Consider the following 25,462-nt stretch of genomic DNA (forward strand, 5'->3'; position numbering starts at 1 on the left):
AATAAACTGCACTGAAGTAATTCTCAATACTACTGTTAAAGCTGTTTTCAGTAATACACAACACACAATACTTCACAGTGAACCAATTTCATGAAATCACATGCTTGCCAGAAAGAAATGGCATAGGCTATCTATCCAGAGTGCTTACCATTACAAATATCCATTTCATTTTAACATTAAATTTACACACATAATGCAAGTACTACTTATCAAAAACTGAAAACAACAACTAACTCAGTTAAAGTCCAAAATCTAAATATGTAGCCAAGTCAACCACAAACAGCAGGAATAATGCCCATTTAATTTTTATACCCAATCTTCTGTACTTTTACTAACGCAAAATACATGTATTCTGAAGAAAATCCATCCTGAAGTTCTTTAACACTTGTTATTGTGAGGGATTACCTTCAGGATTAAAAGAGAGATATGTTATGAATACAAATTTCACATAATCTTAAACATAAAAAGAAATCTGCTGCATCTCTACCTTCTAGTCACATGGTAACATAACAAAGATTACATCATTCTAAGATTACCAAGATAATTGTGTGTTTAATTATTAGTCATTGTCACCATTTAAAGCCCTAGTTATTCATTCACTCTCCTTTTTATCACATGCTGAACTAGAGGTTCCTCAAGTAAAAATTTTCAATTCACTGACTGACCTGATCAAGTGAGTGAGCTGTAGAACTAAAACACCAAGTAGAAGTTATTAATAAATGCAAGTCTAACTTACTTCTTCTCTGTATTCCAATGCTTTGTTGTGCTGTCACAGTCCAAGAATGAACCATTTCACTAAGCTGTAATGCAAAAACAGCGGCCATAACGTGTCTTTATCCACAGATCAGTCAGAGGGTAGTAAGGCCTAACAAGACCTGTTTATTAAGCACAGTCTACCTGTGGAAAACTCTATTAGGAGAGTTTTCCTAACTCTCCTATCAGGAAAACTACTTATCAGGAAAACTCTAATGGACTAAGGCAGCACTAACAGTAAGAGAAGAAATCTCACATGGTGAACTATGACAGAACAGTTTTTCCTGGCTATTCTCCCATGTATGCACATTCCAATGCTGTTTAAGAACAGCAACTGTTTTTTGGCCAAAGTGCTCCAGATACCTTCTTAGGATCAAGAGTCATTGAAAGCAAAGAGACAGTTTGCTTATAATATTATGTGCATATATATATATATATATATATATATGAGGTTTATGTATCCAATTCTAAAATCTTAAAATTCTAAAATACTGCATCTTTTATTTACAGTGACTAAATACTGAAAATCTCTCAGTACCTACTATGGTTTCATGAAAGATATGTAAATTAAAAAACAGAAACAAACATAACTCATTATTTATTTTTTAATTCATTAGAGGATTAAGAGAACAGGTGGCACTTGGAAACACATTTCATGAACTATCATAAGCAAGAAAGATTGGCTGAGACAAGCATATCCTTTAAGATCCACCACAGCAGAATGGTCAAGGACACATGACACCATGTACAATCGGCCTTCAACAGGCCTTACTGAACATTAAAAAGTGTGAGGATGAGACATAAAAAGAGAAAAATAAAAACAAAAAGGGAACACAACTTTGAGCAGAAATCACAGCAAAAAAAAAAAAAAAAAAAAAAAAGTGACTGCTCTATGCCATGTACAGGTCATTAACTTAAGACTTCCATTGCACCCAGTCACGAGACTGGGATTAAAATCAGAGATAGCCATTCACACCCAGCACACTGTTGAGTTTTATTTTTGTATTTTTGGTGACAGCTACTTCCATTTACATTCCCTACCAAACATCACTTGGATTGATGTGTACAAGAGTGCAGACACTAAGCAACCCTTCACAGTTACCAATTGCTCCTCAACGTATGTAACCATTTAACCAAATAAAGGCTTAATTGGGCAGAAGGAAACAAAAATCACAGCTTTAATCTCACCTCATCGCTGTCATGCCCTCTAGAGCTAGAGCAGATACATTTCATCCATTCCATCATCACGGTACATCTAGGTCACTAACAAAGGACAGCTGTTCCACACTTGTCAGACCTTGTCTATGACAGAGATGACAAAGAAATTCTCCTCAAGAGACCATGTAGGCTGAGGACACAGGGAGTTTGGGGTTTGTTTTTGTTCTTTTTCCTTCCATTATAGTATTAAAAAAATAAGCAGTCCTTCAAGAACTATTGTAACATATATGCCTGTAGATGCAGGAATGCCCAGCAAGATCTAGTGCAGTCAGAAGATGCGTGGCCAGCTGTCATAGATGACAGAACTTACAGGAGAGTGTTGAACTTCGAGCTCTGGCTCTAAGACAAGTCCACTTCAAAAACACTACAGAGGCTGGATGGTAAAGGGAGAGCTGTGAGAGGCAGATATAAAAGCAAATATCTAAGGTGGAAGAGATAGCTTCTCCCTCTGTCTTCCACCTATGCAGGATGACAGATATCAGTTAAATGCTTTTTTCATTTGTTTAGATGTACACACAATCAGAAAGTGTGCTTGCATTTCAACTTCATTTCACTGTCATCCTTTACCTGTGTCTGCAAATCAATTTATCATAATGGTGTCACAAACTTCGAGAGGAACTGACAGTAAAACAGTTTCAGCCTCAGAAAAGGCAAATGTCAAATGAAGTAAAAATACTTTGAAACATTTTGTACAGATAGTGAAAGTACAGAAATGTATCTCAAGTTACAGGGAAGAGGCTGGCATATCAGAAGGGACTACATGGAAAGCCACAGTATCCAGTGGGTGCTATAAACAGACATAGCAATGAATCGTGACAAACCCATTACTAGCTGCTACAACAGAATTCTGGAACTGACACTTGTTTCAGTTCCTTCAAAAGTAAGCAAAATGAACAAGAATAAAATTGGCACGGCCATAACGTTTCACCAAACAAAATTCTAACTGTAGACAGGAATTAGTCTCAAGTGAAATGGCAGTTAATTCATTGTTGACAGTTCAGGATACTTTTCAATGACAACAAAATCATTGCAAACTGTAACTCAGGACTTTGAAAGATAAATTCTCTCACACTGAATAAATGAATCTGCTACCCAACCTTCACTTGCTCTGAAGTTATACTGAATAGTAATTTTAGAAGTTGTCTGATCAGAGTGAGTAGGAAACATTAGTTGAAATACAATATTAGCAATCCAGAGACTCGCTGGCAACAGATAGCATACCAAGCATACAGAAAAGTGTCAGCTTAATTTATTGTACTACTACAGATAACTCTCTAAAGCAAACTGAACATTTGAAAAAATGAGAAATCTTTGGCCACTTTTTCTCTCAGTATCAAATATATCTTTGCCACCATTGTTGCCACTAAAGCTTAAAAATGAGGAGGTGATGTTCATCAGCTCCTCTTCATGTCCCGATATATTCATCTGAAATTTTGGTAGTGGAAATCTTAATAAGACCTACAGCCTATATAGCCTTTAGCCTATACAGCTAAAATTTTCATTTTCCCCACTAGCCCATGTAATCCAACTCACCTCCCAATCAATCCATGCAGTGTACAGTCTCTAAAATGCTCACTTCATTGGTTTCCTAAGTCTTCAATAACTGTAAAGACAGTCGTCTTTAATGATCACTCCTCTTATCAGCAATTTTACATTATTCTTTTTTTTTTTATCTTTATCACTGCATAAAATTTTACAATAATCCAAGACATCCTTAGTAAAAACCCTTTAAAAAGTCTGTCCTCGATTTCTGTCACAGTTAGCCATTACAATCTGATTCAATTGACTGATAACAATTTATTGGTAGTGTATTTGTTCTTCCTTGCCAGTGTTTCTCTTCTAGTGAGCTGTTATGTGGTGCTTAGCTCCTACTGTGGGTAACCCACAACACAAACTCACAGTTATTTCTGTTGCAGCTGGACCTACTTACAGCTTGAAAACACAGAAGCAGAGGAGCTTGGCATGCACAAAAACCAGGCAAACAAAACACTGAGGAAATACACTGTAATAAACAAAACAAAAAAGAATAATGGCCAGCAAGGATTCAAGACACACATTCTGTTTTGTTGGGTTTGATTTTACTCCATTTTTCCAGAAGTTAGAATCTTGGAAGTATGCCAGGTTCTTTCATGCTCAAGAAAGTCCAGGGCTGCAAGCACTAGGGCAGAGTGAGACTGCAGAGGAACAGGTAAAAGGCATCTAAAAAAACGTTCAGTGCCTTAAAAAAAGAAAAAAATAAAGGCTGTTCAATGCCTCTTAATCAGCTTTATATTGAAGGTTTTCCTCTTAAACCCACTGGTTTAAGCCCTAGTCACCCACTTTCTACTTCACCATTCTTGTTTCTCAAGCTCTTATGGTTAGAGCTGGATTGATCCATTACTTCTGGAAGTGGATGGTGAGAGTTCCAAGCGCCTGAGCATAACAGAAAATGGGAGATTACGCTGAGTCTTACTGAAAGCTACCTTGGAACACTGGAAAAAGACTAGCTACCTGTATTAGGAAGTGTCTAAAATGCTTATGGACTAAATGATAAATAACAGCAGCTCTAGAAAATGAAGTACTCCAGTCAACGTACAAAAATTATAGCATGAGTCTATCAACATACTTATATCTCAATCTGGGTAAGCTGTTACAAGAAATAAAATGATGTTCACTCAGCCCACATTTGCCCTCTTCTCAGATAAAATTACTCACAGTGGAAATTATAACCATGACTGATCATACACTATTACTGTAAATTAATGTAAAAATCTAGTCTCACCCAACAGCTATGAAACAGCAACAGCATGCTCTAATTCCCAGCATATGTCCATTCTGAATACTGACTTATAGGTACAGCTACGTATTTTTCTTCTAATATACAAGACCTTTGACAGTTTATCTTAAATCCCTAGAGACCAAAAAAAAATATAACATAGCAAAACCAAATTAGGACTTTCTCCTATCACTGAGGCTGTAGAGCACACAGAAGTGCTATTTAAGTAACACAGCATCTCAGCTGGATTTGCTAGAGCTGATAGTGCCACTTGTTCATTATGACTGTGTGCCTCAATCCATCCCAGTTGTGCAAAATGTCAAAGTGGAGCTACATTCAGTGACAGCATGTGTTACCGTCCATTGCTCCTCCCCACTCTGTCTCATAAGGACTGAACACTGGGAGAGACGGATTCTGGATTTCTGGGTAAAGGCAATATGATTGCAACAGATGCATGTCTGACATCATCATCAGGTATTAAAAATTAATACTAACTTGTATCTGCCCAATGCATGGTTCTACTTCTTCCCAGGTACACTTCACCCCAGGAATGTACTTAAGGCTCAAGACAAAAGTTGTAAGAGACAAAAGACTAGGCAGCTTTTCCATCTCTGCAAACTGAAGTTTTATCTATCTGACACTTTATCTAGAGAGCATGTCAAATGAACAAACATCTTCAGTGGATCAAAGGTGGGAAACAGAAGCAACCAACAAGCTGCTTGGATCCATACAGAGTTCTGAGAAGCTTGAAGTATGAAAGGGTCTACAAAAAATACGGTAATCAGTTAGAAATGGGGAAGGTATATCCTGTTCTATACTTCTCTCATTCTGTCTATCCCTTAGACCTCTTCACAATTCCCTAACTTGAAGCTGAGCCTCAACTGTCATCTTGCACTTAATTCAAGGAATCTTCCATTCAAGATTCACAGGAAGTATAATAAATAAAAGTTTGGACCATTGCACAAAACCAAAAACCTAAGTGGCTTTCTGCTATGTGAAATCCACCCTGACGCCAGAAGGGAACCTTGTGAGGAAGGGACACTCAGGTTCCAAGTGTAAATTATTTGTACTGCGTTACACATAGCCAGAGTGGGGAAAACAGTTGAGTTTTTAAAAAATGCTATACAGGAACAAATTTTCAATTTCAATGCAGAATTGCCCAAAATGAACTGATTTAAAGTAATACACAAAATAGCAACATAAAATTTCAACCAAAAAGCTGAAGTTTACTTTAATTCCTAAAACTTTTCAGTTCTTTTAACTTGCTGCCTTCTTGGAAAAGCACATTTGAAAAAACATATTCAACAAGTCCTAACTGTAATGCACACACTCTTTAAATCTAAAAGTTAGCTTTTTTATTCCATTCTTTTTTAGTGTTCAAGACGCTGACATTTGATTGAACACTTCACATGTTTCTTGTGCAAAACTACTATGTACCATTGATGCATTCAGAATAAACTTTTCTACTGACTGGGTCACGAGTTTCCTCTGATTACAGGAAGTCAGAAACTTCCTGCTTGTTGCATTTTCTCTGCTTGCGCTCATCTACTGTTCTCTTATCCAACCATGAAAAACAAATTTACAGGAGTCCAGATTTCTCCTTGCTTCAAAAGAAAATAATATTTTCAATATTATCTGCTGTATTCATGTTTTCATGAAGCAGTAGAACTGGCAGGGCACAACCAGCATAAGCTTTATGTATAAATGTGAATCCACAATGAAAACCAAATAAGGTGAGATCTTTGGCCTGTTAGCATAGACTGCTTCATGCATTGTACCTAAAGATTATGGAGTAAAATGAACTTTAAACAGTATCATCACTAGCAGCACCAGGTTTAGCTTTCAGTCTACAAAACATACACATACATGTAAATAAGAATTGCTCAGTTACATATTTGAATTTATTAATTTTTCTCCAAACTGTGTCTATTTCTTAACATTAGATATATGTGTAAATTATGTCAATTAAAAATTAGTCAGGTCTAAAGGAGGAAACACTATGCTATTGACTCAAGAATAACTGAAAGACAAGTAAGGCTCCCACATATTTTTTAAGTATGTGGTTCCAATAGAAATAACAGGCTGTATGTATATGCTGCAGGTGTTCAAGCCACTGTTCTGAAAGTACAGATCAGTTTTACAGGAAGCAGGACATGCAAAACAAGCATGACTATCAGCTTAGAGTCACTCTGTTCACTATAGAAATTAATAACCCAATTTTCCCCAGCACAATTATCAAATAACCTAGCAGATTTACGTTAGAGAAGTACACTAAATGTTTACTTACATTTGTCCCATAAACATCAGTACTGTTCTCTTTTTATCTACTCTTTCACTCCTCAAATTTCTTTTACATAGTCTACTATTTAACATGTTTAAATTACTTTTCATTTTCCCCACTTAGTAAACTTATTTTAATTGTGTAATTTATCAAATATTTTAGTGTGCTCCTGTATTAGGTGTGATGGGATATTATAAAACCTGGGTTCTAACTGGAGCTTCCCCTTTGTGGTGCTGTTTGGCCTTGAATATGTCATTTCCCTCCCACTGGAAATTATTAATCCTATTTTCATTTATAGCTGAAAGGCTCTAGAAAACTACTCAATGTTAATCATGAATACCTCAGATAAAGTTTAGTTAAGGAGATACAATACATCAAAGGATCACCTTGACACTGGATCCTCTTACTTAGAAGTACAGTGCAGTGAGCATACTGATACAAGAATGAGTGCAAAATAAACATGAAACATACCATTACAGGCTTAAAAGTCTCTACTTTTAAAAGAGGTTCAATTCACATCTTGAAAGGTCAGTAAGAACACTGACTAACCCTTCAAAACCAGAGATGACAGAAAAACTAATCACGGTTTAAGAAAATAATCTTAATTTTGAAAGAGAATCTGTTGGGGCAGATCAAAAGATACATCAACAGTTTTCAACTCTGCAACATGTCAAGTTTCAAGCAGCAAAACAGAGGAAGATCTTCATCCAGATATAAATGTTGCCTTGCTATGAACACTGATAGGAGGAAAAAAAGGTTGGAGGCAAGAGTGTGCATACCCATATTATATAGGGAACCACTGCTCACATCCACCTGTCCTAGTGGAAAATTTCAGGTCCCAGAATACAATCACATTCATCAACACCATGTGAGATTAATGACGTTAAAAAATGTAAGTAAATGGGCAGAATGCTAGCAAATCAAATTTATTATTGACACATCTAAAGTACAGTAGATAAGAAATAAACATCAGTGCTGCTCAATTAACTACTGAGCTTTAAACTACTCAGCAATTCAGAGAAGAGTGCAGAGCACGAAAGTGGGAAGGTAGATTACAAATACAACATTGTTAAATTGTAAAAATTGTATTTCCATGGATAAAGAGAATGTCCACCTATATAAATTACATATCAACAAGGAAAATACTAGAGGGAAGAACACTTAGGATCAGACTGTAAACCCTTACAAACTGACAAGAATTTAAGGAGCTTCATGGCATGGCAATTACTCCACAATTGGGATTTTTTTGTAACTTAATTTAAAACACCTGCTGTTGACCATTCTAAGTGACAAAAAAACGGGCCAGATGACAATTCACCTGATCCCATATGATGTTATGCAAACACCAGAATGAAGTCTAAATATCAAAATTGCACTTCTACAGTTCTAGAAAGATCCTTCAGAAGTTTCAACAAGTTCCATAGCTTCTTGAAATTTAAGTTTATTCTCAGTACACATCACACAGCAATACTTCTTTCCAACACAAAAGTCCACTTGTATAAATGCTAAAAATTAAATAAAAATAATGCTTATTATCAAGCAGGCACAATCCTTGTTTCAAGAAACATCATTCAGACATACATGACCTGACAGAACAGAACCAAAGGATTTACTGGGTATATGTAGGTTTAAGGGTTAAATACAACAGGTCACTCTGAAGGTGAAGTCAGCAGAGGTTTGTTACAGACCATCAGCTCAAAACAGAGAACAGAAGGAATTTTTTTGTAAGCCCATATTTGCAATGTGCCAAAATAAAATTGTCACACTGAAGTCTTAAACAATGAAACCTATCATCTCAGGATCTTAAACAGCCAACAGTAAAAACATCAGTTCTTGTAAATTTTTAGCAACAACCATAACTGACACAGATACATTATCATATATCCCATTACAATGGCTAAAATTATTAAGTCACTGGCCTAGAAATTGGGGATAGTCCAAGAGTTACTGACCATTATCAGATTACATAGCCAGATAGAGATTACTGACATCTATCTGAACATATGATGCACATGCATGCTGAGGCTTCAAAATTTCTGAAGCTGAAAAGAGTAATGAACAAAATTGATTGGGAAGAAAAATCTAAGACAGAAAAACATGAAAATGGAAATTTCCTTAAGGGGGCTTTTATGTATGGTCAGGCAATTCTATAGCAAACAACTCTGGCTACAGCTCACCCTAGTAGTTCAAAACCTGACATTTTTCAAAAAGGAAGCAAGTGTAAGAAAAAAAAAAAAGCAAGATCAACATGTGGAGAAGGGGAGGCCGGATCACCATCAATATAAATTAAAGAGATATAAAGCATCCATGTATGACACAGACAAGAATGTTAGTAACAAACACTAAACCTCAACAACAGCAAAGGTCCATGACTAGACAGAGGTGGCACAACTGTTAAAAATAGTATGGAAAGATAAAAAATAGCCAATAAATACTATCATTCTACAGTTGGGAAGGTTCAAAATGGTATAATTGTATCACATTATATTGATTTTCTTACCAATGCATTTGTTAAACAGATGTTCCAGATCAGATGTTAAAAAACATTGAGAGATGAACGTTTCAAATCAGTATACTTGCTAAACTTATCCAAGAGTCCTAGAGTAGCCAGCCCCACAAATCTATGATCTGCTGATGTGCTTTTAAAACTATGTATTTTAAAATCTGTATCTTTCTTTAAACCCTAAGGACTGCCACTATGCAGAGGAGTGAAAATACAGTGTCAAAGGGACAAATCAAGTTCTAAGGCAGTCTGATATGATATAGAATTCAGACAAGATAACAAGAACCAGTGAAAGACAGATGCATTCAAATGTATTCAAACAATAATTGCATGCCTTATTTTTAAATAGTGGAAAAGATGAATCACTGAAACAAGTCATCCAGAGAAGTAAATGGTAGATTCTCAATATCTTGATACACTTGTAAAAAAAAAATAAATCTTAGCCAACTAGAAGTTCAGAAAAACAAAACAACATAGAGAGAAAAACTGATGCAGTTTCACATTTAAGGTGAAATGTTCATGTGTTAAGATAGACTTGATCCCCACTATAATGCGCCAGTACGTGATGCAGTACTAAATGCAAGCCAAGTTAAGCAAGCACATTAAGTTTTCACATACACACAACTGGATTAATAAGTAGTGTGGTAATAATGTCCTTTACTAAACCTAAAATAATTATTTGCCAGCCCATTAAGAGAACAAACCCCCCCTTAAATAACAGTAGAGAAGGAAAACGTTGGGTTTTTTTAATAGAACACAGGATACCATGATACTGTCTCTTCTGTGATGCATTGAGTTAAACATCAGTGACACATGATTCTTCCTATTATTTTCAAACCATTTCCAACCAGACTTCAGGTCATGTTATGACTTAGTGCTTTTGGGAAATCTACATCTAACCATTAACAAAGGCAATACCCATTTCCATTCTCTCTGGTAATTTACCAACCTTTACCCAAAACATGCTAAATGAATGTTGAATGTTCATCTCCAAGGTCTGGATGCAGTCTGACTAACTGCCCCAGCTTGGCTCTTGCTTCTTATCCCAACTCTCAGCATAAATATGGTCTCAAAGACTGCCACACATGGATTCGCGTAAGATTCAGAGTATTCATGCTTTTTTTTCTATTCAACATTAATAAAAAGAATATGAAATATTGTATTTTTATGTTTTATTATAAATTTTTATTCTAAATTTTGTCGAATATTATAGGGAACTCAAACTCTGCATCACTCTCAAGTTGTTGGTTTTTTTTTTTAAAGTGTTTGCTTACAGATGCTATGACATCAGAAAAAAAAAAAACTTTTGGGTAACTGATAAAAACATTTTGAAGTAAAACAGACCACAGCAGTAACCTTCCTAATAATTGGAAATGCTCACAGCTATGCCCCCTGTTTTGGAGGTCGAAAACAGAGTTTAAGGCTCACAAATGTAATAACCAAACACAAGCAAGCAACTTCTTCTATGACATCTAACAGCCCTTTTCCTCTGGGACCACAACTTAGCCAAAGATCTGGGGTTTTATAAGCTACAGACACAATTGCTTTGGGCACCTTAATGGACTAGAAGAAACAACACACAAAACCTATGGTTTATTTACTACAGAGCTGTGTAGAGTCTAACAGTTTAGATAACATACCACGTTTGTACTCCAAAGACACACTGGCTCCTGATCCAAAATGCTCTTACACGTGCTAATCAACAAAGCCTCAAATGGACTAGGAACTGATTATCTCGGAAACTGACTATCCTCCACAATCCTCAGCAACAGCTGTTGTCAATTACAGCAGCATACCTAACAGTTTAAGATAAAGCTCCTAAGGATGGAGCACAAAGTAAACTTTCTAAGACTTTGTCACCAGAATTCCTTTCAGGACAAAGTGTGAAACAATTCTTTGCATAGCCCTTCCCCAGTGAAAAATGAACTTATTATAGCAATAATAACCAAGGGACAGCAAAGATACCTATTTACATTAGTGTAAATTAAAGGCAGGTGGAGTATGTATAACACATTTCCACCAAATCACATTTTTCTTCCACATTAATACAAGCTACCAAAGTCCAAAAGATGCAAGTGCTATTCAAATGCAAACAAAAGAGAGAACAATGTTTGAATAAAGCCAACACTGTAACACAAAGAAGGAAAAAATGCGAGAGGAATGTTTTCACTTATTTCTCAAAGGTAAGTGCCACTCATGCAGGTGGAACAGTATTTTAAGAAAAGCTCCAAATAATCTGTGTGACAAGCGAGCTTTGCTAATATTGCAGCAGAAACTGAAAAACTATTTCTAGAAAATCAAGTTTGTGTCCTTCCTCAGATTTCTGAGATGAAATGCAATGAAATATACAGGAATCTCATCAGTTTAATTAACTGCTAAACAAAGTTAGCACTACAATCCTTAGTCTGCTTTCCATCCACAAGGCTGGAAAACACTCTCATCCTCATCTCACTAACAAAAGGATGCCATTAACATCTCTGGAAATGTTCAGTTTTCATAGGAGTTTACTAGATCTTTAGTATCTATATTATGAAGCTACCATAAAATCTAGAGGGGAAAAAAACTCACACCATCTTCTCAGTATGCACTTGTACATGAGCAATGGCTCATGCTTTGCTACGAACTGCAGTTCATTATGTAGGCTCACATTTCACACAAGGGTAAGCTCTGGTTGCTGGCTCAGCAGCAGTTACCAATTTCAAGTAAGAAAACATACAAAAAGTTTAAAAACTCAGCAATTTACTTGGAGTAGGCTGTGTCTAATTCTGTGTTTACTTGATAGTCTGAATGCACTACAACACAACCTTAATTCTAACAACCTCAGTCTTCACTACTATTATATATATATTCATATGACTTTTAGGATAATAGCATTTAGGCTGTACATGGGCCACATGTGTCAGTAAAAAAGGAAGTTCGACAACTGGTAATTCAAAACTGTGTTAACTCAATTATTAAATTTACCAAGAAAAAGGGCTGGTTTCAAAAATTAAATCATTACCATCCAGAAACAGTGCATTTTTCTTATTGCTCACTTTTAGATCTTAATGGTATTTCAACCTGCAAGCTGCAAATGTAACCGTGGATGGTAACTCAGAGAGAGGTGGGATCTAGGATTAATTTAAGTGAATGTTTCATGACCCTCGAACTCTTAAAAATATTTTTAATACCAAAAATCAGCCCACATTTATTTGGAATGGATTTTGAAAGCTTTAGTTTTCATGGAGGAGGTATTATCAGTAAATAGCTGATTTGCTGTGTGGTAAGTAGCAGAACTAACAAATGACAACTTTAATGAAATTTCTTTGGTCTGACAAGAAATACTTCTCTTTTGTGGTGTTTTTAACCGAGTTTCAGAGTGTTTAGTAAGGGAAGGCAAGCAGGACTACTGAAAGTAATGCAGTGCATGGATGCTGTAGAGCTGAGTGGCAGAACGAGAAGAGTATTCTTGTTTCCCGAGTCCTATCTCAGCACACTTCGTAACATGAATGTTTCACACATATACTACTGTCACACGTATATACCACTAAAGCAATGTTATGTCAATAGGATGGAACTACTTCTTAAAAGCAGACCACAGAGCTGCCAGAATAGGCAGGATATGTAGCTGAACTTCTGATGGGAACGGTACAGCAGTCTAAGAGGATAAGCTGCTCCAACAGCTAAAAAGTGCTAACTACAGCCCTTGCACTGAAATCCAGACTTGTACATCACCTGAACTGCTGCACCCCGAGGAAAAATAAGTCTGACAGTTAAACATCTAGCACTGATGGCAACAACATAGCCAACTAGCACAGACTGAGTCAGATAGGTGACAGCTGGGAGGAAGAGAGGCTCTAGGGCAGGAGAAGTGGAGGGAAAACGAACTGCTTCTAAAAACTCTTTTTCAAGGCCTGTAGGAAGAAGGAAAAAAAATAAAAAAAAAATCACGAAGACTTTAACTTCCCTCTTCAGCCACCAGAATCGCCAACAACAACCACAACAAAAAGAAAAAAAAAAAAAAATCCGGAGGGGGGAACCTTGTGACAACTCTGCCTCCTCCTCCCTCCCTGCTTTCACCTCCCGGAAGCGAGACACTGGCTGCAGAGATCCCTGCCGGGGCGCACCTGCCCTCCGCACGCCGCGGGCCGAGCAGCGGGCCGCCCGCCGCCCCGCCGGGCAGCCCCGCGGGGGAAGCAGGAGGAGGCCGAGGAGCGGCGGCGGCGGCCCGGGGCGCGCAGGCCTCACCAGCCCCGCTGCTGCCCGCTGACGGCCGGGGCGGCGGGACCAGGGGGAGGCCCTGGCGGGGGCCGGGGCGGAGGACGGCGCAGCTCGGCAGCAGGGCGGCCGGCGGGGAGGGGGGCAAGCGGGTTAAGGGGAGCAGATGCTCTGGGGCTGGTTTTACCTGCTGCTGCTGCTGCCTGCAGTGGCATGAAGATCTGGCTCAGCCTCTCTCTCTTTCTCCCTCCCTCCCTCTCTCCCTCCCTCCCTCCCTCTCTGCGCGGCACACAGACCCCCGCGCCGGCCCAGCGCCCTGCGAGGGACGCGGGGCAGGGGGAGGCGGCGGGAAAGGCCCGGGGAAGGGGAAGGGGAAGGGGAAGGGCTCCCTGCCCGCACGCGGGGACGCGCGATGGCGCCGCCCCTCGCTGCCGCCGCCGCCTCCCTCCGCGCAGGCGCCGGGCGCGCCGTGAGGCCGCGGCCTGACCCGCCGACCGGGCCGCCGCGCCTGCTCCCCCTGCCCGGGCGGCCGCCGGGCTCGGGGCGTGCGGGTGCGGGTGCGGGTGCCGGGCGGTCGCGGCCCGCTGGGGGCGGCGGGGCACGGCGAAGGGCGAGGACGGGGCTGCCCTGCCCTCCTGGCGGGCTGTCGCGCAGCTCGGCTGCCGCCCGCTCCTCGGGAGGTCCGGCCGGCGGGAGCGGAAGGGCGCTGGGACTCTTTGAGACACGGGGTTTTTCCGTTGGTTCGGGGCCTGTTACTGTCTTGAGGAAGCCCCGGGCGCTTTTATTTATATAAAGCGCACGCGGGGTGTAGTTACCAGTCACTCAAAGCGGGGGTGAAGGGGTAGGCAGCTTAAAATAAGGTAATTTAACGCGTTGCTGCCCGGAAGCGACTGGCCGGGTGCAGGCTGGTTGGAAAACTTCTTGGTGGGTGGAGGAAATAAGTGACGGGTGTAAAAATGAGCTGGGTTGGGCTGTTATTTGCTGGGCCCAAGCTGCAGGCCGGGCTGGAGCCTTGGGAGGAGCGGGGCTGCCTCGTCCCAGCTGCCGGGGAAGAAGCGGGTCGGATAAACACCTTTTTCTGCAAACGGGTAGAAGTTCACCTGAGATAAAACACGAATTTGCAAGGCAGACTTGGATCACTGGCACGCACTTTGCGATCAGCTTATGAAAAAGATTTGTTTTCTTAAGTTTTGGGAAATCCGGTGAATTTTCCATTTCCTGGGCATTGACTTTGTTTTCATTAAGAATCCTGACAGAATGTGAACTCTTTTAGAGGTGCACCTGGTGTTGGAATGTTTATTTTAATTGCAAGGAAAACAGCCGTGTAGATAAATATTTATGACCGTTTGAACGTGGGGAGCTGTGTGTCCTAGGTTGCTCTATGTGACAATAATTTATAATTACGGCTGATAATGCACTGGGTATCCTGGGTTTTCATTGGGGCCTGCAATACAAGACAGAAATTACAAACTAGAGACATAGTCCATCATCCATACCAGCTGAAGCAGAATTTGAGCCCAAGTCCTGGAAAAAGGAGCCTAAAACTGGCACCATTTGACTGTCGGATCGTGCTTCAGGGCAATGTAGGAAGAAAGATGACCAATCTGAGATATACCTAAAAATGTGAAATCAAAAGTTTAGTAATAATTACGTTACTCATGTAGAGCTCTGAAGATCATCCTTGTAATTCTCCTGATTCCCAGAAAGGAACTTGTTTGTTTGTTTGTTTGTTCTCCGGGTCTTTCTGGAAATCTTAACTCCATGCCAGTCTACACGTGTTTTTGATTTCCAGATGTTTGATTAAGAAAAGACAGACCAAAGTAGGTTTCTGGCTTGCTGCTGATGGTTTTACAGCTTTGCATTCAAATTTCTTGCTACGACAGACTGTTGTAGTAGACGTAAAAAGAGCCATTTAAAATGAAATGTAGTAGATATAAGACAAAAAAGCACAGGACAAAAAAATGAATACATGAGAATTTCCTTGCATGTCCATACGTCTGTTAATTTTGACGCGGTATCTTCATATTCTCTTTGAAATAACGATTTTCTACTTTTCTGTCATTGTATGTTGGAGGAGATCTTGATATTAAAAAAATCCAAGCAGTGAAGCATCTAATTCTTGTCCAGTAATATCATGCCTTCAATACTTGTAAGAGCTCAGTGATGAAATAGTTTTATTCAATACAGGGCATAGCATCTACTTCAGAAATCAGACAGCCAGTCTGCATATAACACAGTGACCTGTCCACTATAAATACAGCAAAATGCATATTTTCTACATTTGGAATACAGTGCATTTTAGACCAGAACACATGCAAATGTAGCATGTGCTTTGGGAGGTGAAATGGCAATGGAAAGAATTGCAGCAGGTTGAATGTTCAAGATAGGTATGTATAGGCAGGATTCACTAAGTAAAAATTTTACTTTAAGTATCAAAACCTTTTTTCTATAAACCTGTAGATCTGTGCTGCTGTTAAAAAAAAAAAAAGTATGCACCTGCCTTTGGCACATACTCCCACTGTGTACTCAAATCAGGCAATTGTGAGTTGTCTAAATAACTGCTGGAGTAATTATATGAGCATAGGATATCTAATTGTGTGTGTGCTTAGGGGATGTCTTAAAAGATTTGGCCCTCTCAGTATTCTCAATATGAAAATTTTCCCATTGAAAATAAAAGCTAGAACAAAAGCCAGCAGGAAAAACAACAGCAGAATCTGCCAAAAGTACTTTATTCTTGTTTCATTGGCAATCAATTGTTAGGCTCATCATAACACTCAAAATGCCAATTTAAGCATGAATGGAGGTTCCACCCCAAAATTAAAACATTGTAAGAGGACTAATCCCTTTTGCTTACACAACAATAAATGGGGAAGAAATTGCAAATATTATTAATGTTCGCTATTTGTGAGATTGGGGGGGGGGAGGGTGTTAAAATCACACTACTTAGGACTGTCTCAGTTTATGTTCAAAGTATGTCCTGCTGAGAAGCCACAAGTCAAGGTGTGTAAGCTTTTTATAAGTGAGGAAAATAATGCTTGTGGTTACATATTCCTAATTGTCTTCTTATATTAAGTGTTTCCTAGAATATTCTTGGAGTTAGAAACATTTTTAAGATTTTACTTGACTGTGCATTGGAATAGTGGTTTATACTTAGTTATATTACTAGTTATATTAGAAGTTTAGTCTTGTAGTCTAGCTAAGTTTTATACACACACAAGTTCTTAACACCTCAAATGTAAGTGATATCCGTAGCAAAAAATAAGATATATTGCTTGCACACCTGTGGTGGCAGAAGCCAATGTAAGAGTAAGAAAAGTGAACAATACTGACTTTCTGTATCCATGTCTCCCAGGTCTCATCTGGTAGAGTATCTGGAAATACATTCTTGTTTCCAGTCCTTCTGGGGGGAGATGTCCAATTTGGTTATCAACTGCAGAGTAATGCTATTATACGCATAGGAAGTAGTTAGCAAGGTTTAATCTAGTTTCAAATATTATGGTATAGAGTTGCCGGTTTAATAAAACATCAAGTAAAAAAAAAAAAAATCTTAATTTTTTGGCTTAGTTAACTCATGCATGCAAACAGAATGTAAACATTTCCACATATTTTAATATATGTTTATGTAAATAATACACATGTATTGAGGGTATATACATATAAGATTGTGCATATTTACAAATATAAATAAATAATAAATATACATACATTAGTTGTATTTTAATTTCCAACACTGTATTGTTTGGGTTTCATATATCATTGAGAATCCATAAAATTTTGCGATCTCATAAATCTGAGAAAACTTCAGGAAAGTTTTAATGATTGCAGCTTCTCCTGGGAGTCTAAATCTCTATCAACTGTATTCTCATAGAGAAACTAAGAAACAGTTTTAGAGTAATTCCAGTGTTTCCTGACCCTAGAATGAGATGTAGTCTATACATACACATTAAGTTGTATTTATTTTAAACATCAGGAATTTTCTTTCAGTAGAATCTGTTTGACACCATGGTCTGCTTGCAGCTTCCATTGTAAATAAAAACTAATTCATTCCAGCGTTCTGATTTTGTACACTCTTTTAAAACTTTTTCCAACCATAAGAGCAACCTCAATTAATTAGAAATTTTGTTCTGTCCTTTTCATTCCTTATCTAAGCCTTCTTGTCTACATCCATATGAAAGAAGGAAAAAAAAGTTTTCTTCTGAATTACAATAGGGCTTGACCACAGGCATTCACATTTTAACTGAAATGAGTCTTAAATAATTTGAAAATTCCTGGGTTTAGTGGAGTTTAGGTGAGCTCTCAGTGAACCTTTGTGTCTGTCTAGAGTTAGGATTCAGTCTGATTCACCTGTTCCTATTCACACTTTCCAAATACCTGACCAAAATATGGTGTCTTCTTCCAGCAGAAAACAGAACATGCTTTCTTAGTAAAATACACAGCTTGACATTCTGATAGTTCTATTCCAAATTATGAAATTAATTGACAAAGGGGTGCTACCTAATGCTTTCTGAAATTTTTAAAGGAGTCAAGCAGAGAGGAGTGAGCAAGAGGAATAGAAACTGTTGAGCTATTGTTGAAAAGAATTAGAAGAACCACGCACTCCAGACTTGCTCAACTTGAATTTGCCACAGATGAAACTTCCCCTGAAAGGTGTAAAGAAACAGCCTCTTGATCTCGGAAGACATGGTGCATCTGCAGTCTTACCAGCATAATCTGATGTACCACATAGCTGTTAGATCAGTGTCCAGAAAGATGGAGAAACTGGTTACAGTAGAACAAAGGTATAAAAAGATTTAATTTAGAAGGGCCAAAAGAGAATAAACTGGGTATCAGAAAAAGTTCCTGCTTTAGAGTATGCAGACAGTGATTCCTTTGAATATGAGTGTCCAGGGCAACATTTTTGCATGTGATGCCTTTGGTCCCAATTCAGGCAAAACCATCCATTGACACTTAAGTTCCATTGATTTCAGCAGGGCTTAAGTGCTTTCCTGAATCAAGGCTAATTAAGTGCATCACATACAAATACTCGTGTGCATAAGTTGTTTACAGGATTGGGGCTTTAGGGCTTGTCTAAACAGAGACACTCAGGAAAATTAATCCAAATTAACTAAAGGTATGAATTTAAAGTGGATTAGTTAAACCACATTAAACCCCAGTCCACACTGGGGTTTAATGTGGTTTAACTAATCCACTTTAAATTCACTGTTTTAATTACTTTGGATTAACTTTCCTGAGTGTCCCTGTTTAAGCAAACCCTTAGTGTATTGAATAAAGTCCCCAAATGAGTCAAAATGAAAATAGACCCCAAACTAAATAAATAGCAACTCTGCATAGGCAAGGGATGAAATTTTTAATTTTTACAATTCCAGTGACTATGTACTACCAGTGTGCTGAGGAACAGCATCAATGACACCAAATTGCAATCAATGAACATGACAATGGAACTAAGCCGTGAAAATCCAAGCTGCGTTGGAAAGGCTAGTCTGAGAGAAATTTGGAATAAAAAGCAAATTCTCAAGTCAGTCTTGTATACTTCAGCAGTATTAAATTGCAGTTTAAAAATGATCATATTTATTTCCACTTAAGCTGGCAAGACCAGTGGAGCTGCTGAGGTTGCCAATGCAGTCTGCGATGGCTAGCAAGGAAGCCAAAACTGGCAAGAGAGGTGAGATAAGACTTATTTATGTAAATAAGAAAGTATTTGTAGCTAATAATAGGATATTCTGATTAACTGCTTAAATATAATATATAAATAAAACACTCAAATAGCTGTTGATGTTATTATTTTGATAAATGAACATTTGTGTTCTATTGAAAACAAAAAAGTCTGATTCCCAAAGTAGCATTTGCTTAGAGTTCCACTGGAAGTGATGGGACTTCACTGGGCTTCCCATTGGGGGCCAGCACAGCAGCCAGACTCTTCAGGTGCATTAAAAATGTAACAGTGGACAAACCAGTTAACCAACTGTGAGTTGATTTTTTTAATTATTATTTTTAAAGTAAGTAAATAAATAAATAATAAGCCATTGATAATTACTCAATTTGGCATGAAATTTCAGACATTCAGGGCCAGACACCCAGCTGGTGTAAGTGGGCAGATGGTCTTATCTTTACTTAGAAATGATAAGTTTGGGGAAAATTTGTATTTATTTTATTTATTCATTTTTTATTTTTTAGTTGAAGCAAAATCTGTTCCTCTGCTGAAAGTGACAATTCTTCAGATAAAAATATTGTTGAAAAAAAGGTTAGTCTTTTTGTATTTAAGCTGTGTAACTTGATTTTGGCATTTCAGACTTGAAACCTGCTACAAGACTAATACTGTCTTTAGTGATACTGCTGAAAGTGTCTGCATCCTGACTGCTTTACAGCCCTGCTTGGATGTACATGTCATAGCTGTACTTATATAAAATTAAAAAAAATACCTATGATTTAAAGAGCCTTTACCCTTTATGGTAAGGTTTAGTGCTTGTTAACCAGTGAACCTCACTGAAAGGGCAATTTTTAAGAATCCTCTGCCTTTCCCATTTATTTCAAAACATTACAAAGTAGTTTGAAAGTGACAGGGATGGTGTGTTCTGGGAGGCTTCCCCTGCTGCACCTGCTCCCTGCAGAGCAGCTCAGCCCTTTCTGAGCATGACCTTCCTCTGTGGTGTGACACGTCTCTCTTTCTCCTAACACTTGATAAAGGGAAGGGAGTAAAGCCGGTGAAGTTTGGAAAGAAGCAAAGCAAGAAGAAGGGGGAGGCAGGCAACCATGGGGAAGGCAGGACAGGTGGGAGAGAGTCAGGGTAGAGCACCTGCCCACTCCCCAAAACTGAGAAGAATGTTCGAGTAACTTTACCTCTGATAGCTTTTAAAATCTAGTTCTGCTGTCTAGCTGCTTTCCTCCTCTGCAGTTAGCTTTTTTCCTCAGTCTCTTTCCATACACAACTTTTTTTTTCTTTTCTTTTTTTTTTAATCTAAAAATAGCCCCACATCTTAAAGGTGTTTTTCTTAAACACTAAGGTACTGTGCCATTAATTGTTTTCTGCTGTCCTTTGACTAGCCTAACACATAATTAAGAATGGTCCCAGCTGTTCAGTTATTGAGGCAGAAGATTCCTTTCAGCCTAAGTTGGTCAAAATCACTGGTGGAGTATAGGTGGAAGTTCAGAGAAGGGTACAGGGAAAAGAAGTAAAAGAGTGTTCATTTGCACTTTTATTTTTGTATTTCTGGAATTTATTTAATAAAATAATATCCTCATGTGCAGGTGAAAAAGCATGCATTGGCTTTCATTTATGCTGAAAATGAGTGTTCCCCTGGTAAGCAGAAGATGGTAGTTCTGATCCTTGTCCTATTTTGGAGAACTCTTAATTTAGTGCCTAAAGGAATTTGAGGGCAAGAGCACCTCTTTCATTACACTAACTCCCACTTGTTTTTTACAACAATTAAGTGTAAGCCCTACAGCAGCACAACTGTTAAGATTTTTATGGGTCTTAAAAGGGACACTGACAGTTTGAAATGAATGAAATATCATACACTGAATAGTGCCAAGTGTTTATGGCATTATTTTTTCGTCTTGCAGCATTAAAAAATACAGTTTAAATTTTCTTTTTTCCTGATAGGGTGTTTGTGTGGGCCAGACAACAGAACAGTAATTGCCCTCTGGCTCTGCAAAATATACACAGGATTCTCTGTGCCCAAGCACAATCTTTTCTTCTCTGGTGATCTGATGTAGCAGCATGCCTCTTCACCAGAGGGGTGTCCTAGAAAAAGAAGGAACTCCCTCTCTAAGGTGTTTTCAAGATAATATTACTTTTTATTGCCACTATTTTCATTCAAGGATTTCACAAAACCCTTAAATGTGTCAATGAATATTCAGATTAGCCCTAAAAAATATTCATCAGTAAAGTATAGGAAGGATGAAGTTAGGAGCTCCCAGCCACAAAGTCAATCAAAAACAAAGAATGCTTCTGCTGAATTTATCATATCCGTTAACCTCATTATGATAGTGATTGTCTGGGGTGCATTTTAGTGTAATAACCGGTGAGAGATTGGGAAGGGATAAAGCAACTGTTTCCTCTAGAACATTTTATGCACTGCTGCCAGGGGAAGATCATCTTAATTCTGTTCTCTCTGTAATTCTTTCCCCTTTGAGTGAACTGAGGCAGCTGGCCCTGTTCCTCTCCAAAAAAACTTACGTAGTATTTGAGTGGACCGTTTGAGAAGACAGTGAGAAAAAATCACTTTGTCATTGTGAAGACAACTAAAGATAACTGGCATTATTTTTCCCTTTTTGAACAGCTTTTCATTTTTTTCTGTTGGTATTGGGGAGGGGAGGGGGGGCATAAATGCTATGTTGGTAAGTTCATGTAGGAGTGAAACTGCGGAGAAAAAAGGGCATTTATCTACACATAGCAGGGCAGGACACAAACTAGGAATAATCTGGAGAATATAAATTGCTTAGACTTACTTTGACATGGCTCTGAATTGTAACAATTTTGAAGTAGTATAAATTGCTTCCTGCAACAAGGGGACCAGAGCTGTGAACAAGGACATGACAGGGGATGTTTATGCTTTTACTTTAGCAAAGCCTTTGATACAGACTCCTGTAACCTTACCACAGCACTTCTTAATATTTTTTCAGCACATGTGAGACAGCATTTGGAGTTGTGTGTCTAGTTTTGGATTCCCTATTACAGGAAAGGCATTGACATACTGGATGCAGTCCAGTGGAGGCCACCATGTTAGTCAGGGAGCTGGAGAACATCATGGACAAGGAGGGGCTGAGAGAGATGGGCTGTTCTGCCTTAAAAAGAGAAGGGGAGATCTTATTGCTATCTATAATGAGCTGATCAGCTGTCAGGGAGGACAGAATCAAACTCTGCTTGAAGTTGCACAGTAATAGTAAGGGAGGCAACAGACAAGTTGGAGCATGGGAAGTTCCCCTTAGATATCCCCTTACATTTTTTACTGATATATTGGTCAAATACTGGAAGAGATTGACTGAGGAGGATCTCCATTCTTTGACGTATTCAAGACTGAGCTGGACGTGGCCATGAGCACCTTGATCTAATTAGACCTGTTCAAGTGGGTGGCTGGGCATGACAGCCCCCAGAGGTCACTTCCAACCTAAGTTGTTGTGTGACTATGAAATGGCACCTCTCTTCTTTCTCTTCTTTGGATGTTTATAATGGGTGCTACTAAGTAGTAGAAAATACTTTTTTTTTTTTTTTTTAAATTTAAAATACATGCAGAAATTACTTTCCAAACTTCTTTCAGTCTCTTACAAAGGGTCATGCTGTTCACCTTTGAATTTGATCTCTGAATTTAAAAGCCAGTTTCTTTTCCCAAATATGAGCTATATAGAGCTCTCCAAGAAGATCTTGAATTCTGAATAAAATGAAGATGTTTTGTTGCTTCTTTTTCTTTACGCTTTGCAAGGACGAGTGTCCGAAAACTTGCAGAGATCTGCAGTGAGGAATAGAAAGGCAGAGGGATTCTGTTAATTTTCAAAATTTTAGGAAACTGAATTCTCTTCTATGAGTCTGTGAGGGGACTTTTATATAATTTCAGAGATAGGAACACTGATCTCTATCACCATCTCTGAACAAGTGGCGTGCTGAAACTTCAACAATGGTATGTTTTACCTTAGGTATTCATTAAGCTAGGATTTTGATCGGTATTTATAAGGACAAACCCAAACTAGTCCTCCAATTTTCTTTTTAGTCTCAGCAGGGACTGGGAAAAGGAAAATAGCTGTCCACTACCATTGTATCCTCTAAGATCTGAAATCAGCAAAAGCATCCAAAGGACACACCTTCACTTTCAAACAATTAGTTTTCTCTTTCATTTAACCCTTTTCCTTCCCTCCCTCTGACCAAAATCCCCATGTGATGTAGATTTCTTCTTCCCTGGAGAGCTTTGTTATGACAGAATTATTTAATAAGGAAATTTTTATATGTATAGTCCTTGTAAAAACAACATTATTTTCTCAGTTTTCAGGTAGCCAGTTTCTTGATTTATGTGACATTGTCAGTCACTTGCCCGTCGTCACAAAATTTTCCAAGTTCTACAAAACATTAATAGTACTATGAAGAGATACCCAAGCAAATGAAACAGATCCTTTGAGCCCACACATTATTTTCTTTACCAGAAAAAGGAATATTTCTAATATGTTTAATTTGTAGTAAAACACAGAGAACATTAGCTTATTTTTTTCTTTGCTGTTCCTTTCTGAATTGCACTAATTCATCAAACCCATTTAAAATGAAAATATTCTTTAGATCACAAGAAGTTGAACTATTAAACATTTAAAAAATATCTCTCAGTAGTAAAAGTCTTGCTGTGTCCTTTGTTAAATACTGACTTCAAACCATGATTTCTGCATTGAGTTTTATTAGCAGTCAGTAAGCAGATTTGCAGGGCCTGATCCTGCATTGCTGACACCATGCTGGATGAGGCAGAAATAAAACAGCACACTAGAAATTAGATTAAAGGCCAAGTCTGCAACTGTTATTGAAATCCAATAACTCAAACTGCAGTCTTACCAGCAGTTAATAGTCCCCATGGTGCAAAATAATAATAAAGCTTGAGGGTATCTACTATTGTGCCAGCACACCAATGAGATGCAACCATCCCTGCCCTAAGAGTTGTAAAACAAAAGCCATTCTCCCACCAAAGGGCAAGTTTTCTTGAGAGGGGACTGATACCTGTGGAAATAATTCGTAATGTCTTCTATGTCCTTTTGCAATTCCTTTCCCTATCTTTATCCAGTCTACACAAAACCCTTGGAAAGGACAATCAACTTCTCTTGCAAAAAATGCAAGTGTCTATAACATTAGCAACTGAAGTCAGGTAGTTCAAAGGCAGCATACAAAGGACTTCTTTTCAGCTAGACAAGTGTTAATATATCCCTTTTAGTTACAACTCATCTCCAGACAATGTATGTTCCTATCCTAATCATGAGCACTGTTGCTTTAGAGTTTCAAGGCACAAGTTTTTTACTTCAAAGGAAAATGGAAACAAGAGAAAGAAAGAACTCAAAGGCTTTAAACTTCATCCAATGGGCTCGATTCTCCTTGACTGTCAGTTTCATCCTGACATGGGTCAGTTGCAGTGAGTTGTGTATGAGACCAAGAGTCATGCAGAGACCAAGTGTCCTGCTTTTCTCAGCATATATCATACAATTTGAAACAAAACTTTAATTAGCATCAGGGAGAGGCAGATGAGTTAAAGGGAAGACATGTCAGCATCCATGTTCCAGCATTATTACTATTTTCCTGAATAGCAAATATTCCCAAGTAAATGGAAGAACAACTTCACCAAATCTGTTCTGTCTAGCAAAACAGAGCAAGAGGGAACAATATGAAGATAAGCAGATGCAGTTAGTAATTATTGACTTCTTGGAATTTGCCTGATATTACAGCAGAAGACATGAATAAAACTGGATCTTTACTTACTGAGGTCACTGTAGGTTTGGCTACTAAGTTCAGACAGGGGTGGTTTTACTCACTAAGAAGGGCAAACTTATTTACTCTTTTAGCAATCACATATACTTATTTAAAAAAAAAAGAAAAAAAAAAAAAAAAGGAGAAACTGACTTTATTTCATTTACATACAGTCCTGTGCTACTATGTTATGCTAGATCCATTATGCAAATAATTCAATAGCTGTTTGTGGTGGGCTGACCCTGGCTGGCTGCCAGGTGCCTACCGAGCCACTCTATCACTTCACCTCCTCAGCTGAACAAGGGAGAGAAAATACAACAAAAGGCTCAT

The 25,462-nt window shown here is 38.3% G+C and overlaps 1 protein-coding gene across 2 annotated transcripts in view; it reads right to left on the reverse strand.

Annotated features, from left to right (window-relative positions):
* The window catches only part of TBC1D5 (TBC1 domain family member 5), a 320,926-nt gene extending 306,976 nt beyond the window's left edge, over window positions 1-13,950 (reverse strand). For both annotated transcript variants that reach the window (XM_051610176.1, XM_051610175.1), the window contains exon 1: window positions 13,895-13,950. The gene's annotated coding sequence lies outside the window, so the exon portion shown is untranslated. The remainder of the gene's footprint in view (window positions 1-13,894) is intronic.
* Between the last annotated feature and the right edge of the window lie 11,512 nt (window positions 13,951-25,462).

Source organism: Apus apus, chromosome 2 (genome assembly GCF_020740795.1).
Source record: "Apus apus isolate bApuApu2 chromosome 2, bApuApu2.pri.cur, whole genome shotgun sequence".
Classification (NCBI taxonomy): domain Eukaryota; kingdom Metazoa; phylum Chordata; class Aves; order Apodiformes; family Apodidae; genus Apus; species Apus apus.